At 30.0% G+C, this 15,965-nt stretch overlaps 1 protein-coding gene across 5 annotated transcripts in view; it reads right to left on the reverse strand.

Annotated features, from left to right (window-relative positions):
* The window catches only part of LOC129962065 (feline leukemia virus subgroup C receptor-related protein 2-like), a 108,196-nt gene that overhangs the window by 57,544 nt on the left and 34,687 nt on the right, over nucleotides 1-15,965 (reverse strand). Inside the window, exon 1 of one of the 5 annotated variants that reach the window (XM_056075801.1) lies at nucleotides 4,212-4,320. The exons of 3 other annotated variants lie outside the window; for them this stretch is intronic. The gene's annotated coding sequence lies outside the window, so the exon portion shown is untranslated. Of the gene's footprint in view, nucleotides 1-3,870; nucleotides 3,966-4,211; nucleotides 4,321-15,965 lie in introns of those variants that run through there. One more of the 5 variants, XM_056075794.1, reaches the window with a different exon arrangement.

Below are 15,965 nucleotides of genomic sequence, written 5' to 3' on the forward strand. Positions count from 1 at the left end.
TCCCCTTTCGGAACTGTTAGAACTCCATGAACATGCTTTTTCTTTCTCGTTTTTTTTCCATATTCTCAACAACGATACTGAGCGATATTTTTCTCTAATGATCATCGTTCGGATTTTCTGACTATAATATCAAAAAAAGTGCAATTAAAGTCCTAATTAATCACTCAAGTTAACAATAAATGGAGTTTTGTTTTTTTATTTCTTTTAAGACTCTATAACACAAAAATCATTTTTTTCTGTTTAGATTATTGTAATATTTGAATTTGAATCCTTATTTAATTATTAAATCCCATTAAATTTAATTTATATCTTGAAATATATTCCTTTTTATGATTGTAAGCGAAACACTATTGAAAGAATGAGAAGTAAGAAAGAACAATATCGAAACTAAAAAGAAACAAATAGGTCTGTAATGGGATACAGAAAAACACGAAGAACGTTTGAGTTGCATATTTCAAAAATGTCATTGCATTCCAAGATTATTGCATTATTCACTTAAATAAATCTTCTCATTCTTTTAAAATAGAATTTAAAATATTTAAATATTAAGCTCAATTTTACTTTGAAAGTTCTTTTTTAAATTAAAGTATTTTTTTTATTTGGAACCAAGTTTACTAGTTTAAACTATTACTATAATAAAACATAAAAAAGTTTTCCAGTATGAGATCAATTATATCCAAAGGATAATGCTTTTCCTTTTTTACATGGAAATATACTTATCTGCGCTAAAAAATCAACAATAAAACAGAAAATTTGATTTTTTTTTTTTTTTTTGCCAAAATATAGTTTTTTTTTTTATTTATTATTCTTAATTTCTGAGCAACTTTGTTCCTAAAATCGTTTGAATTTTTTCTAGATTCATTATTTAGGAAATTACATTCATTTTTACATTTACATAATGCGAGATTTGATACTATTTTGCGTTTATTAATGTAAAAATAGCATTTAAAAATGCTATTTTCTCAAATTCTAAAATTGATTGAATTTTCTTGTGGAAAAAAAAAATCACGAATTAAATTCTAATGCATATTTTTTATTCATGTTTGGAATAGTAATTTCTCAATACATTCTGCTGTTTATCAATTAAAAAATAAACAATCTGCTTATTTAGAAATATTTTAAAGTTGTTTTAATTTTCCACAATGCCAAAAAAAATTGAAAATTTCATGCTATTTATTAATCAATATTTAAAGACTGAATAGAAACATATCTTTTTTTAATTCAACAATTAGGTAATATCTTTTAAGTTATCTGCAAGATATTTAACAAATCATCTGATAAACTTCTGAATTAGAAAATTTTGCTTTATAACTCTTTTTTGTAAAATTCTACATTTTTCGCTTTTTAAAATATTTTTGGCATTTGGTTGATATATTTTTGTTTCATAGATGGGTTTTTTTCAATGTACTTTAAACAGAAGAAAAATATAACTATTTCACAATCTTTTTTTAAAAAAATTCGTCCCAAAAATAGTCACGACGGATAAAGCAATTTAACATTCATTTTAATTACTGTCTCCATATTATTAAGAGGCTAAACAACCAAACCAGCAATTTTGACGGATTTTAAATTTCTAGAAGAAATTTTTACAAACTATTAACGTGTTTTGCCAAAATTTATGTTAGCTTTTTCTCAAATAAAATGAAGATTACTCATATTACTTTTTTTGTCGCTGACTTCATTAATTTTGTAATTCTTCGTACAAATACCAGTATTAGTATATACCAGTATAATATATACTGCAGATCCAGCCAGTACATATTATGAGGCCTCTTTTTAATAAAATGGTCGATTTGGTTTCATATTTGAACGTATTAATGATTTATTTTAGATTAATATTTTTTTTTATTTGGTTAAATTTATGAATATATATTTTATTTTATTTATTTACTTATTATTATCCGAACTGCTTGGCATCTATGCCTGAATATAGCACTTTTCTCTTTTATAAATATTCTAACAACTAAGTGAACGAACGAAACATATAGGAAACTAACGAAATATATTTAATAAAATATTTATAGTATTTTACTATTTTATCATTCATATAATATTTTTACAATAAATAAAAATTCTCAGTCGACGCATTAGCAGCCTGCCCTCAATATAGAGGCCCTAAACAACTGCTTAGTCTATCTGTATGAAAAACGGCCCTTGTTTATAACCAGATTTTGTTTATATAAAATTTTTATATGTTATACAATGCTGCCTTTATATAAAAAAAATCCTATCGAATAAAAAATCATGCACAACAATACATACGACATTTAACTGTTGCATCTGGAACCACTGCCCACATATAAAACTTTATGAAAACATACAACAATCGCATATAATATACAATAATTCCAGAGCAGATGCTGTAAACATAAACAAATATTTTGCATCAATAAAATATGCCGTCAAATTTGGCATATAGCAATTTTAAGTAGTATCGTGCAACGAAACGGCAGGAAATTACCACTCGAAAGAAATTTCTTAAACAGGTATTTTGCATCAATAAAATATTCTGTGAAATTTGGCATGTAACATTTTGATTGGGTATAGTTCAAAGGAACAGAGGGAAATTACCACTCGAAAGAAAGTTCTGAACAAATATTTTGCATCAATAAAATATGCCGTCAAATTTGGCATATAGCAATTTTAAGTAGTATCGTGCAACGAAACGGCAGGAAATTACCACTCGAAAGAAATTTCTTAAACAGGTATTTTGCATCAATAAAATATTCTGTCAAATTTGGCATGTAACATTTTGATTGGGTATAGTTCAAAGGAACAGAGGGAAATTACCACTCGAAAGAAAGTTCTGAACAAATATTTTGCATCAATAAAATATGCCGTCAAATTTGGCATATAGCAATTTTAAGTAGTATCGTGCAACGAAACGGCAGGAAATTACCACTCGAAAGAAATTTCTTAAACAGGTATTTTGCATCAATAAAATATTCTGTCAAATTTGGCATGTAACATTTTGATTGGGTATAGTTCAAAGGAACAGAGGGAAATTACCACTCGAAAGAAAGTTCTGAACAAATATTTTGCATCAATAAAATATGCCGTCAAATTTGGCATATAGCAATTTTAAGTAGTATCGTGCAACGAAACGGCAGGAAATTACCACTCGAAAGAAATTTCTTAAACAGGTATTTTGCATCAATAAAATATTCTGTCAAATCTGGCATGTAACATTTTGATTGGGTATAGTTCAAAGGAACAGAGGGAAATTACCACTCGAAAGAAAGTTCTGAACAAGTGTTTTGCATCTGTAAAATATGTTGTCAAATTTGACATGTAATATTTTGATGTTGTATAGTGCAACGAAAAGGCAAGAAATCACCACTCGAAAGAAATTTATTTTAGTCGTAGAATATAAACTTGAAAGAAATAAAAGTTGTCTTCAGTTTTAGGAATCAAAATACTGACAATTTCAGACCAAAACCATAACCAAAAACCAAAATTGATTATTTTTGTAAAAATACAAACTGTTCTCTTTGTAAAAATTGTATTAATGTAAAGTTATCTCATAAAATGGAATCTGTTAAAAAGAAATATTTTAACTAGCTTAGGAATGAAGAAAAGTGTAACACAATTTTAAAACATTACATCTAAAGGTTATCTTTGTTAATAAATTATGTAAAAATTAAATAAACTAAAAATGATAAAGATATTCATTAAATCGGCGAATCTTAGAAACTTTAGTAAGTTTGTGTTGATATCTTCTTTTTTCATAGAAAATATCATTCAAAGAATTTTAATTTTTGAGAAACTCGTATACTAAAAAATGAACTCATTAATTTTATAGAATGATATTTAGGAAAATTTTTACCTAAACATATTTGTATCAAAAATCAAAAAATAAGTCTAACTTACTTGTGTTATATTTTCGAAAAGCTTGAGGATCACAAACTATGGCCGATTATAAACCACAGCTGCTCTCCTACGAAAAACCCAAACGATAATCTAACAAAATAAAACCAGGCTAGAATAAATAAACACCGTTTCCTGGCTGCTACATTCTTTTGCACAAAGTTGCAAACTTTTATTACTCGCAATCAAAATGCGAAGGAAACAATACGATGAATTTATGTTTCCTCTTTCAGAAATAATAAAAAAAGGAACACAGCTGCTAAATTAATAAAAAAGAATAATAGTTACGCGATTTTTATTAAAACTCTTTGCCTTAAGTTTTGAGAGAGAAATATCTATCATACCAAAAATGTTCTCCGAAATCTGGACCCCAAGAAATCCGGCTCTGCTCCCAGCATCAAGCCGTTCGAAGAATTTCTTACTACAGAGTTGCAAAAATGGTTCCGATTTTCCACCAAATTGTTTTCCTTTTTTTTTACATGAATAAATAAACAATCCCCATGACCTGTTATGAAATGTAGGGGCAAAAAAGAAGCCAGATAAAAATTATGTTTCCTGTCCAGGACATTGGAGAAAGCATTTTAATTTTCGTATTCTTCTGTGTTCACGGACGCAAAAATATTCCTTCGCATCCAGCGTCCCTATATCTTTCGGTTGATGGACGTAAAAGTCTTAGAGACTGCTCGCATGGTAAAATAAAAACTTCACATTAATCACTTCTTTGAATCCGAATTTTATGATTACATTGTGAATGAAAAAAAAAGCATGAATGAATGAATCCGCGCCAATTTAAAATTCATAAGGTATTCAAAAAAAAATGAAACCCGCGCAGGGCGACTGGATTCAGAGTAGTTGCGTCATCTTTCTGATTGAATGAAGAACGATTTATGAAGCATCGTATGTAACTAGCACGTGCCTGATCGTATCTTCATCGTATTTTTTAGCGGTAATCAGCTTCAAACAAAATTAAATCTACTATCGTGAATTTCATGCTTGAATGCCGAAGTTGTATTCTTAAATTTATTCTGAGGTGTACTTAGGTATATTGCTGATATAGGACGTACACATTATGAGGCCCTAGTTTTAGTAATCATTGGATTTGATTTCAAATTTCAGAAAATATTTAAATTAAATTAAAATAAATCCATAACATTTTAATTTAAAATATTTTTTTTTATTTTAATAACTTTGGGAAAATTTATTTATTACAGTTATTACGTTATTATTATTTTGATTCTTTTTATTTATATATCAGAGAAAAAAATAATCAAAGAAAAAAAATTCTTGAAAAAAATAACTGCAGTTAATTACTTAATAATTTCTTTACTTTCAAATTAAAGTATTTAATTATTATGATACATTTTAAAGAAATTATAAGCCGGCGACCTGGCCTAGGAAAAGCGCATCTTCCCTGTGATCCCGGATTCGAGTCCTGGTTCGGGCATAGTTGCTCTCTACCTTGTATTCTATCTGTGAGGTGTGTGGAAAAGCCCCCCTGTAAAAAGGGGTTGTGCAAGCGAATGTGTGTGTCATTTTCATATGAGCTAGAAGTCAGACTTCTGCCCTGGGTGCTCAGGGGCTTTACCCTCAGAAGCTACAGCACAATTAGCTTAAATCGCTGACAGTTCATCAGCGGGCTAGTAAAGTGCTATAAGTAACAACAACAACAACAACAAATTATAAATTTCATACAAATATAATAATTAAAATTATTATTTGTGAAGATCTTTCAAGAGAAATTTAAAACAGTCTGTTAAGTCATATTCCAACAAATTAAACATGAGTCATTAATTACTTTTAATTAATTTTAAAATGATAATTCAATAATTCAAAATTAACACTCATTGATGTTCTTTAAAATTCTATAAACAATTCTATAAACACAATTCTATACAGCTTTATAACTTTTGTAGAATTTATTCTTTATAAATTTATTTCTTTATTAGTCTTATGACATTGTTAACTGAGTTGCCTACGACCTCCCCCTCTCTCAGCCGACTGGTTCTAGACTACTGCCTAGATTTCCCGCCTAGATGGATGAAAATCCGTCTCTGAATTAAATTGTTTATAACAAAATCTTTCTAAATAAAACCTGACAATATAATCTAAATATAAACCAACTATTTACTGCTAAATCTTTCTGATCAAGCTTAAATAATTATGATTGCCTTTATTAAACTGTTTTACTTGATTGTTTGAGAAGTTGTGGTGGATTGTGATGTGTGAGGATAGAACCTGGGACCTTATGGTTCGCAGTCCAGTAACATAACCATAATACAAAGCAATTGCTCGGGTAGCGTAGTTGTTAACTGGCTTATATGCTATTCACTACAGACTCTCCCTCCAGTGAGTCGGAGATGAGACGAACGATATGGCTGTTGAGTGGTGATGTATTAGCTGTTGATTCTAATGCGCCTGTACCCATTTGAGTAGCGCCAAGCGTTATGGCGAGCGTGTGTGGGTGAGTGGTTGCTGCGTCAAGTGAGTCTGACGACTTTGGTTGCAGGTAGAAGGCGCCACAACAGCTGTACGAAGATGCATTGTCTGAGGTCACCAATGTGGCGGATTGGTATTCAGCAAGGATAGAACCTGGGACCTTGTGGTTCGCAGTCCAATAACATGACCATGATACAAAAGCAATTGATTGGGTAGCATAGTTGTTAACTGGCTTATATGCTATTCACTACAAAGTATCAGAGAGAAAATATCGTTCTAGACAGAAAATTAGAATTTGATGTATTGATTGTGTACTGGCATTCTTAAGCGTCTGACAATCCGAAATAAATATATTTAATAATGTCTTCCTCTTGAAACTATGGATTTGGGATTTATAGCTGCAAATAATAATATCCCTTATTTTCAAATGTAACCATAATAAGTAAATTCATTAACATGATTAAGAAATTTCAATCCATTTTCAGTGTAGAATCGGTGATGCTGTTCAGTGCATGATTGTTTTCTTAATTTAAAATCAAAAGAAGAGGTTCGACATCGCAAAGAAAAATAGAAGCAATAAGCAGAGAAAATTTGGATTAAACGGCCAACAAAACGCGAGGAAGGGGGCCAAAAATATTTTAAGAATATTGAAGTGCTTCATTGCTTGCAAAGAAACTTGGAGATTGGTTTCATTTGCCGTTATTTTAGACAAAAAAAATTGTAAAGATTTTTTTTGTTGCTTAATATTCTGTATTAAGCAAATTCTGTAGTTCATTCCACAGTCCATATCCGTAATAAGTATATTTTTTTGCATGAAAGTATTATATGTTGGATGTCAGTAACACTAGTTAATGTCTATCTGTGTAAACGGTGACTTAAAATTGCAATGTGATACAGTAATGAAATTCAGAATGAGATCTTCGCAGTAAAATTCTAAATATGTGTAAAATTTGATCAGTCCGACTACAAATAAACAAGATAAAAATAAAAAATATGTTACTAACTAGAGGGATGAAATGATGCATATAGTTTTATCTCCAAAATTGCAGACCTTAACTTAATTTGGAGGTAAATAAATCAATGGATCGATTTCATAGATCTGCCAATTTATATGTTATTAAAGCTGATAATATACAAAATTCGACAGTTTCAAATGTAATTCGCGATGTAGCCTTCACACTAATATCACAGATCCAATATATAATAGGAAAGTATTCGGAAAAAAACTACTAACTTTTCATTGCACAACGAAGCTAAAATTGAAATTAGTTTTGTAGTTAAATTATGAAATATTTCTTTGTTTCCTGCCTTTATCAATTTAATTTTTGGACTGTTATATAACTGAAGTCATTAAATTCATATTGTTCAATCAGAATAAATATTTAATTATTTATTATTTGATAAAATTGAATAATATGAATTTAATGACTTCAGTTAATTCATGTTACTGCACGGAAAAATTAAAACGTTTATATGAAATAACTAAAAGTGCAATTTCGAAGTCAAAAGAAAGCAATTTTTAATCTTAATTTTAATAGCGGCAAAATCACGTGATTGAATGTTTTGATGGAATAATAAAATTCCTTCGAATTTCGCCATAGTAATAGAAACGCCGCTACATATTGTGTATGAAATTTTTAAAAAATGATTAAAAATTAAAGAAAAATTATTTAAAATTATTAAAATTAAAGAAAAATGTATAATATTGAAACTGATATTCCAGACATCTTGAAAGTAATTTTTATTCTCTCCTATACGAAGAATACAAGGAGAAAGTATTGTACTGGTCAACAAAATTCAAGCTCAAGATATGGCTATCTCCACTTTTCATATCTCCCTGAACACATTCTTTTGGAATTGTATCGATCTGTCCGTGAATATTCCTTTAGCGATAATTGAAAAACGCTTTTAGCAAGAAGAATAAAATTTGGTATGTCGATTTAACATCAAATCTTTCAATACTCTTTTTATCAAATTTTAAACGAAATCTATTCAGAAAAAATTTGCCTTTCAGAACGCAATGGCGAAATGTAAGGTGAAAACGTAAAGAGCTAAATAGCGATAGACGAAAACTTCAAGAGCTAAACAGATAAAATTCAGTTCCAAGATTTAGCGTTTAAAATATATATGCGTATTAAATTTTAAATCAATTCGTCAATGAATCGACCGTTTGTGATAAGACGTTCTTTTGCATGAACGCAAACGTGAGAGTTCAAAAACATAAAAACTCAGGCAAATAAAATTTGGTTTACAATCTTGGAGTCTATGTTACAGACGCCAAAGTCTTCTCAAATTTTGAACTTAATCTGTCAAGAATTATTTATCTGTAAGTTTATACTTTCTCATGCATGTAAAGAAGATAACTTAGAAACGCAATGACTTAAATAAATGAAATTTTGTGTGCGTCTTGCGATCACAATTGTAGTTTTATGCCGTATTTGTTACGTCAGAGAAAATGTAACCAAAATACACTATCTGCCAATAGGTAACTGGACAATTGTGATATAAGAGATGAACACAATTTATCCATTTTCAATTATTAGTAGTCTCCATCTGAGGCAATTACAGCCTCAAGCCTTCGGGCCATTCTTTCCAAAAGTGTTTGCATGATGGACATGGGTATTTTCTTCCACTAGACTTGGAGAAGACATTTAAGTTTTTTCGCCAATTTTGGACGATTGCTGCCCCATTTAATTCGGCGATCCAACTCATCCAGAAGTTTTCTACAGAAATCAAGTCTGGACTCTTAGAAGGCCAGTCCAGTCGGTTCATCCCATTGTCGTCATAACAATGCATGTTTGATCTCAGAACATGACAAGTGGTTTGTCATCCTGGAAATAACAATGGCACAACCCGAAAAATTACCACAGCGTAGAAAGCAGTTTGTTGTCTGCTACCAAAAGCAGGTGTCAAAAATACCAAAATAGGAGTCAGCGTTGAGCTTACCATAAATTGGGATCAACAGTTTCAATCTATTCTGCGAGAAACATCCCCAAATCATAATTCCACCTCCGCCAAACTTTACTGTAAAGCATAATGCATTCTGGAAAAATGCGTTCTCCATGCATTTGCCAATCCCAGACTCTGCCATCCGACTGGTCGATATTGAACATTGATTCATCACTCCAGAGAACCTGTTTCCACTCATCTACGGTCCGATTTCGACGTGCCTTGCACAACATCAACCGAGAGGCGCGGCTGTTTTTTTGTAATCAAAGACTTATAAGCTGCAGCACGACCATGGAAACCAAGCAAATGTGTTTTCTTGCAGGATGGTCTTTAGAAAAAAAAACAGTCCCAGATGCTTGTTGGAACTCCAGCAGTATGTGGCTCATCGGTTTTCTTGCGGTTTTTCCGAATTTCTTTGGACAGTACTCGTCGGTCTTTATCTCTAAATTTGTGGGTCTGTCGGATCTAAGTACATTCCGACTAAGTACATCACCTTCTACTTCCTAATTATAAAAGCCGCAGTCGATTTTGGAATGTTCAACTCATCAGATATGTCCCTTAATGATCGGCCATTTCTATGATATCCGACAATTACGTCTTTCTCGAAGTCAGACAGCTCCGAATTTCGTTATATTTTGCATGCGATTATTGGCATTCCTGTTTCCTATACGATATTTAAGTACAGAAGGCATGACGTAAATCTGAACCGCAGGTATCCTCATTTGCATGGATGTCCAAATACTTATTGGAAGATAGTGTATATTCAATTTACACATACAGATATATATTCGTCATTTGTTAGCCTTGTATTAACTATATTTCAAAGATTAATCGCTGAAAAATTCGCCAAAGTTATTCAAATTCAGTGAAAATGCTAGATTCATCTTCTAGATCGGTATTTCGTAACTATTATTCGCAAGCTGTATGATTTGATTCAAAAACATCTATTTCCTTTATTACACCACAAAACACAATTCGAATAGAAGAAAATAAATATCTGAGCACTCTTGATGTTCACGCCCTGGTCAAGGATCTATAATTTTATGTAGGGGAAGTAATATAAGATCTTTATGAGAGTATGTGTAAGTGATTGTTGGAATGGCGAATTCGGCTTGTTTGAATTTTCAGATAGAGTAAAAGTAATTTTTCTCTTATAACATTTTCGAAAGATACAGCTGAAAAATTTCAAAAGCTTCTTTATTTTTAAGTGATTTATATTTTATTTAAGTTTTGAACTTTGAAATACTGACAATAACTTCCTGTTGTTTTGAAAAGCCCATGGGTCAAATTTCGTTAAACTTTGACAAAACTGTGTAAAAATCATACAAGCAAACATTTTATCTATATATGTGCATATATAGAAAATTTTCTACCTTTTGGTATGTTTTATTATTGCTCTCTCAAGAGAATAAAACTCTTTTTTTCCTCTTTTGCTAATTTTGCAAATGGTAGTCTGAGAGCGTCAAATCGTAACTATAACAAAGATGAAATAAATATCGCAGCTAAGCACTAACAACATCGCTGGGGTGAAATTAATACACAAGTATTATAAAACTGGAATTTGAGATTAATATTCGTGTTTAACCACAGCTTTATTTGCAAATAAATTAGATTTACTGAATCGAAATTGAATTTGTAGCATTTGAACTACCTCATATTGCTCTAAATGTTTTGTCTCAAAATTTTCACTATTCACAAAAAGTAAGGAAATACAAACCCAAATTTGAATTAAATATTCCATTTACTTTTAATTTTATTTATAAACAAATAGCCTTTAAGAGAATTGTTTGCAGATGGCATTAAAAGTTCGATATTTAAAAATTTTTTCTTCCATACTTTTAAATATGTTTATATGCCCCGATTTTACATTAATTGCTTCTGATTCTGCCTTATTTTATTTATTAGAAAATTCACATAAAAAGTGGGAACAAACTGTATTTCAATAACAAATAGTTCTTGAACAGTTTATTATAGATAATTAAATTGTTATTAAATTAATTATTATCAAAAAATAATTTCTCACAGATTTTATTGCATTAAGAATAAGATGGCCCTGATACTACTCAGCAAAAGCAATATTTACATGAAATTACTTGCAATATTGCATCTGAATAATAGCAATATATATTATAGCAAAATAATAGCAAAATATATTATTTAGTTTTCTTTCCTTCGCTTCCTATGTGATATTTTATATATTTGCATACGTTTGAATCTCCTATTTTATCTCTCCCCCCCTTTTAACTATTATCCCATGTTTTTGAACGCTACGAAACTTTAAAAATAATATAATCACTAACTAATCCGAAATGTATGTCCCTTCATGTTGATTCCAATTTAACGAAATACGGAACAAAATGATCGTTTAAAAAGTTATTTAAATTATTTTCAAGATTAAATATAAAAAATATGCACAGTAAATGTTTAATGTCGAAAATAATTCAATCAACCGGCTTAAGTAATATGAAAAACAAGAATGAATGCAGAATGAATGAAGCTGAGAAAACGCCCTATCCAGTTTTACATCATCAAAATCACCCCTTTCAAGAATTTATCTGAATCAATAGATGCGTTTTAACTACGTCTCAACGCTTTTCAGGATGTGCTGAGAGTGCAAATTGTAGCCTCGACCTTGTAGGCCAAGTCAACCACGTGAGCCGTTAGGTAGGCAAGTGATAATACCAAGTCAGAAAAACTTACCATCTAACCTTGGGCATTTGTTATTTTATACTCAAGGTAATATAACCATGCCGCCTGTTTCCGATATTATTTCGTATTTGAGCTTAGAGTAAGACATAGAAAATGAGGTGTAAGATAAAAGTGATATATTTATGTGTAAGAGTTTCAACTCGTGTATGCCAGTTAAAAGACTACAAAGAACATTATGTTTTTGTCGAGAATAAAAAAAATATATTTCAAATGGCATATAGAAAACATCCAAATTATTTTTAATTGTAGTCGTAGAAGTTTTGTAAAATAGCAATATAATAGTTTTTCAGTGTTTTATTGTATCTCTTACATATAGATGAACAGATTTATTTGCAAATTTTTTAAAAATAAATCTACGTTATATGATTCTGCTTGCTTTTAAATAAAAGATACTAACTTTTTTTCTCCAATTTCAGATGCAAAAGGTGATGATATCCTAAAATTCTATAACCAGTAATAGCTATTGACACAACAAGTAATTTCATCTTTCAGGTAAAAAAAAATATATATTTATTTATTTAATTTTTTTTGGTCCTTTATAAATTGCAAAATTTTTGCTATTAAAATGAGGAAAAGCACAAATTTTTAAAAATAGAAATTTAATTTGAGAATTCACAGTTTACTTAAAATGTCATACAAATAATATTAATAATGTCAAGCCTGATAATAAGTTTCAATATTTCCAAATATAGAAGCTGTTACTCGCTATATATCGAAACTGTTACTCTCTAAAAATGTTGTTATTAAAATTTGAGTTATTAAAGTTAGCTACAAATATAGAGGATTTTATTTTAATCAAATTTGTGCTTTATTTGGCAAATTTCTAAGAATATTCTATAGTTAAAATTGTTATTATAATTAGATACTATGTAATTATTTTTATGTAGCATCTAAGAATAATTATACTATATCTTGGCATAAAGATAGCCATTTAAAAATATAATATTTTCTAGTTTTAGAATACCGATTTGAAAACTACAGTGTTATTAAAATTATTTAATTTTTTAATTTCGTAATAAATATAATGACAGAAATATATTTTTCAAAACTTTACATAATGTTATGAACATGAAAAAATCCTATTAAACTCAGTTTAATTTTCGAAAAATGGTAGCTTTTTTTAATTAAATGACAAAAAGATAGGTAAATTTATTTTCAGTGCAATGTGATAAAATGAAGGAAGAAACTAGTTTATGGAAATTAATACTTATGTAATAATCTGGATAAACTAAGTTTTAACCAATAAAAATTTTACAAAATTTATTTTTAATTGCTATTTTAATTATTGCTTTAAATTTTTTTTTTACCTCAGACGATTTTTATATTTTGACTGTTTGGATGCAAAATATTTTTTAAAATGTTAATATAATCGTCTGAAAATTCAATCTTTCTAATTTTGATGAATTTTCATATTTAAGTTTTACCTGAATAAAAGATATTTTTAGAATTATGCCTGTCTGTCTGTGATGATGAGAATTTAAAAACGGAACGTGTTAGAAAAATGAAATAAGATGTGCTGTCATTTCACCAAAACTAGGGCGTTGTCTCTCCAAAATTTCTCGCTTACTCTCGAATGAATTTGTCATGCCAACGCCTTACATGGCACTAGCGTACAGTAGTTATGAAGTATTAACTTTTGACGTGAATTCAGTATTTTTACTGTATCTGTCGTGTTATTCTTGGCGAGTTATTTGGCGATAAATTCCTGGAATGCGTTAATAATATCGAAAAATGGAATTAGACACGCTTTTTCTTACCGATTGAAACAAAAATTTGACAAAAATTGCACTTGTAGTCACAAATTCTCATACCAAATTTGATATATTTAAGTCACTGCGTTTTTGAATTATGACGTTTACATGCTTCTAAAAGTACAGACCGACAGACAGTCAACCCATTTGGTTTAATATTTGACAGTTGTCTATACTATAGATGTTAATTCTGTGCCAAATATTATCTGTCTAGTTCTTTTCGTTTTGTAATTATCGTGTTAATTTAATTCAAACAGCTGGACAGATAGACTTCCTTAGATCAGATTTTACTCAAACTTTGACAGAAATCTGAAAATTTGTTACAAAAATCGTATAACAAATTTCAACGGTCTAGCTCAAATCGTTTTTGAGTTATCTTTGCCACAGACAGACAAATGGACATTTTCCAAAAATGTGGTTTTTGGACCCAAGGAGCAAACGTGGAGATTCGTCAAAATCTCGCGTTCGAATTTTTTGACGATTACAATACTTTTTTAATACTTGGCTTACCAGAAACTAAAATTGAGGTAGATATATCTATGAAATTTATAAATAGCTATTTAAAATTTGTTCAATCAGTCAGATTAAAGAATTTCAAAAGGCATTTTCTTATTTTTATTACAGAGTAACGCCCAAAATAAAGTTCATGCATACAAGAAAGTCTAACGAGAAATTCTCCCTTCATTTATTAATTAAATAGCGGGATTTAACAACAACTATTTTCATTATTAGCGAATAATTCAAATGCATTTAGAAACAAATTGCTGTTTTTAAATCCTGATGTGTTGGCGCTGAATTTAAAAAACGCTGATGACTGAAATTTTTTTCCTACACATTTTATTGATTGTTTGCCTGTAGGTGATACAAAGACATGTGCATATTCTTTTATAGTGAGCCAAAACCAGCTTTAATGGTCTCCTCGAAACTTTCCCTCAAATTCTCCAGTTAAGATCTTTTCTCCCCACCCAACAACATAAAATGATGAACTTTGTGTAAGGCCGGAATGCCTTATTATTATTATTAGCGAACATTAGTTACGTAATATAGATATTATTGTTGTGGCTTATGGCACTTTTGAAGTCCGCTGACAGTTATCTGTCAGCGATTTAAGCCGAGTGAGCGGCTCTTGTTTTTTCAGTAGCGCCAACTAGGAACAAGAGTACGACTTAGCTATTTCATGCGTCACATTCGCTTGCACAACCCCTTTTTACAAGAAGGCATATTCACACACCTCACAGATGGAACACAGAACATCCATGTCCGAACCCGGTAACGCGGTGAAAGACGCACTACCCCTATGCCAGAACGCCGGTGTAATATGGATGCTTAGCGTGAAACTAACATTTTTGCGGAATATATCGGGAAAATATGCATTTTTAATATTTTTTTTGCCGACCGAATAAAAATCAAAATTCGGCAAGAAATTATAGTTTTAGTAACAAGATGACATACAGAATGTCATTGATTCAAGTCATTCCATTCTATTTTATCGAGTTTACATGCATACTAAAAGGCTAATCGACAGATGGTCAATTCTTTGCATATTTGGTTCAGAATTTGATATATTTAGATGCTAAACCTGCGTTCTAAATTTTATCTACTTATCTCTTTGCTTTTTGGATTTTTGAGGTTACTTGTAATAAAACAGCCAAGCATAAAACTTGCAGTGAATAGCTTTTTATAGGAATCAACAAATTTGGTCGTTTGCCATTTATTAAATTTCATCTTTCTAGCTAAAATCATTTTTAGTGATTGTGTTCACAGATAGACAGACATGATGACAACACTGTGTTTTTCTTAGAAACTTAGTGGTTTGAAACATGGAGATTTGTCAAATTCTTAAATTTTCGAATTTTTTGAATCTTCTTTAAAATGTTCCCTATTTATCACTAACATTTTCACTATTTTTTTCCTATTTTTCTCTAAAGTTTCTCCTATTCTTTCCTGGAATTTCCCCTATTATTTCCTAAATCCCTTCCTCTATATTTCGTACATGAGAAAGTAGAAAAGATAGGGACTAATTGCAGAAAGATTATATCTAACAAATAAATAAGAAATTCCTCATTCAATGAAATGATTTACTAATAAAAATGTGCTGTGTCAGAGTTTTAAAGAGTCTTGCGATGCAGGAAAAAGCAAATGATTGAAATAATATTTTCACAACCCCCAAATCCCTCCCCCCCCCCTCCCTTAAAAATTACTAATTTTTCCAATTATTTTCTTAAAAATTTGAACACCAAAAACTAAGAAAAT

The sequence above is a fragment of the Argiope bruennichi genome, chromosome 1 (genome assembly GCF_947563725.1).
Source record: "Argiope bruennichi chromosome 1, qqArgBrue1.1, whole genome shotgun sequence".
NCBI classification, from domain to species: domain Eukaryota; kingdom Metazoa; phylum Arthropoda; class Arachnida; order Araneae; family Araneidae; genus Argiope; species Argiope bruennichi.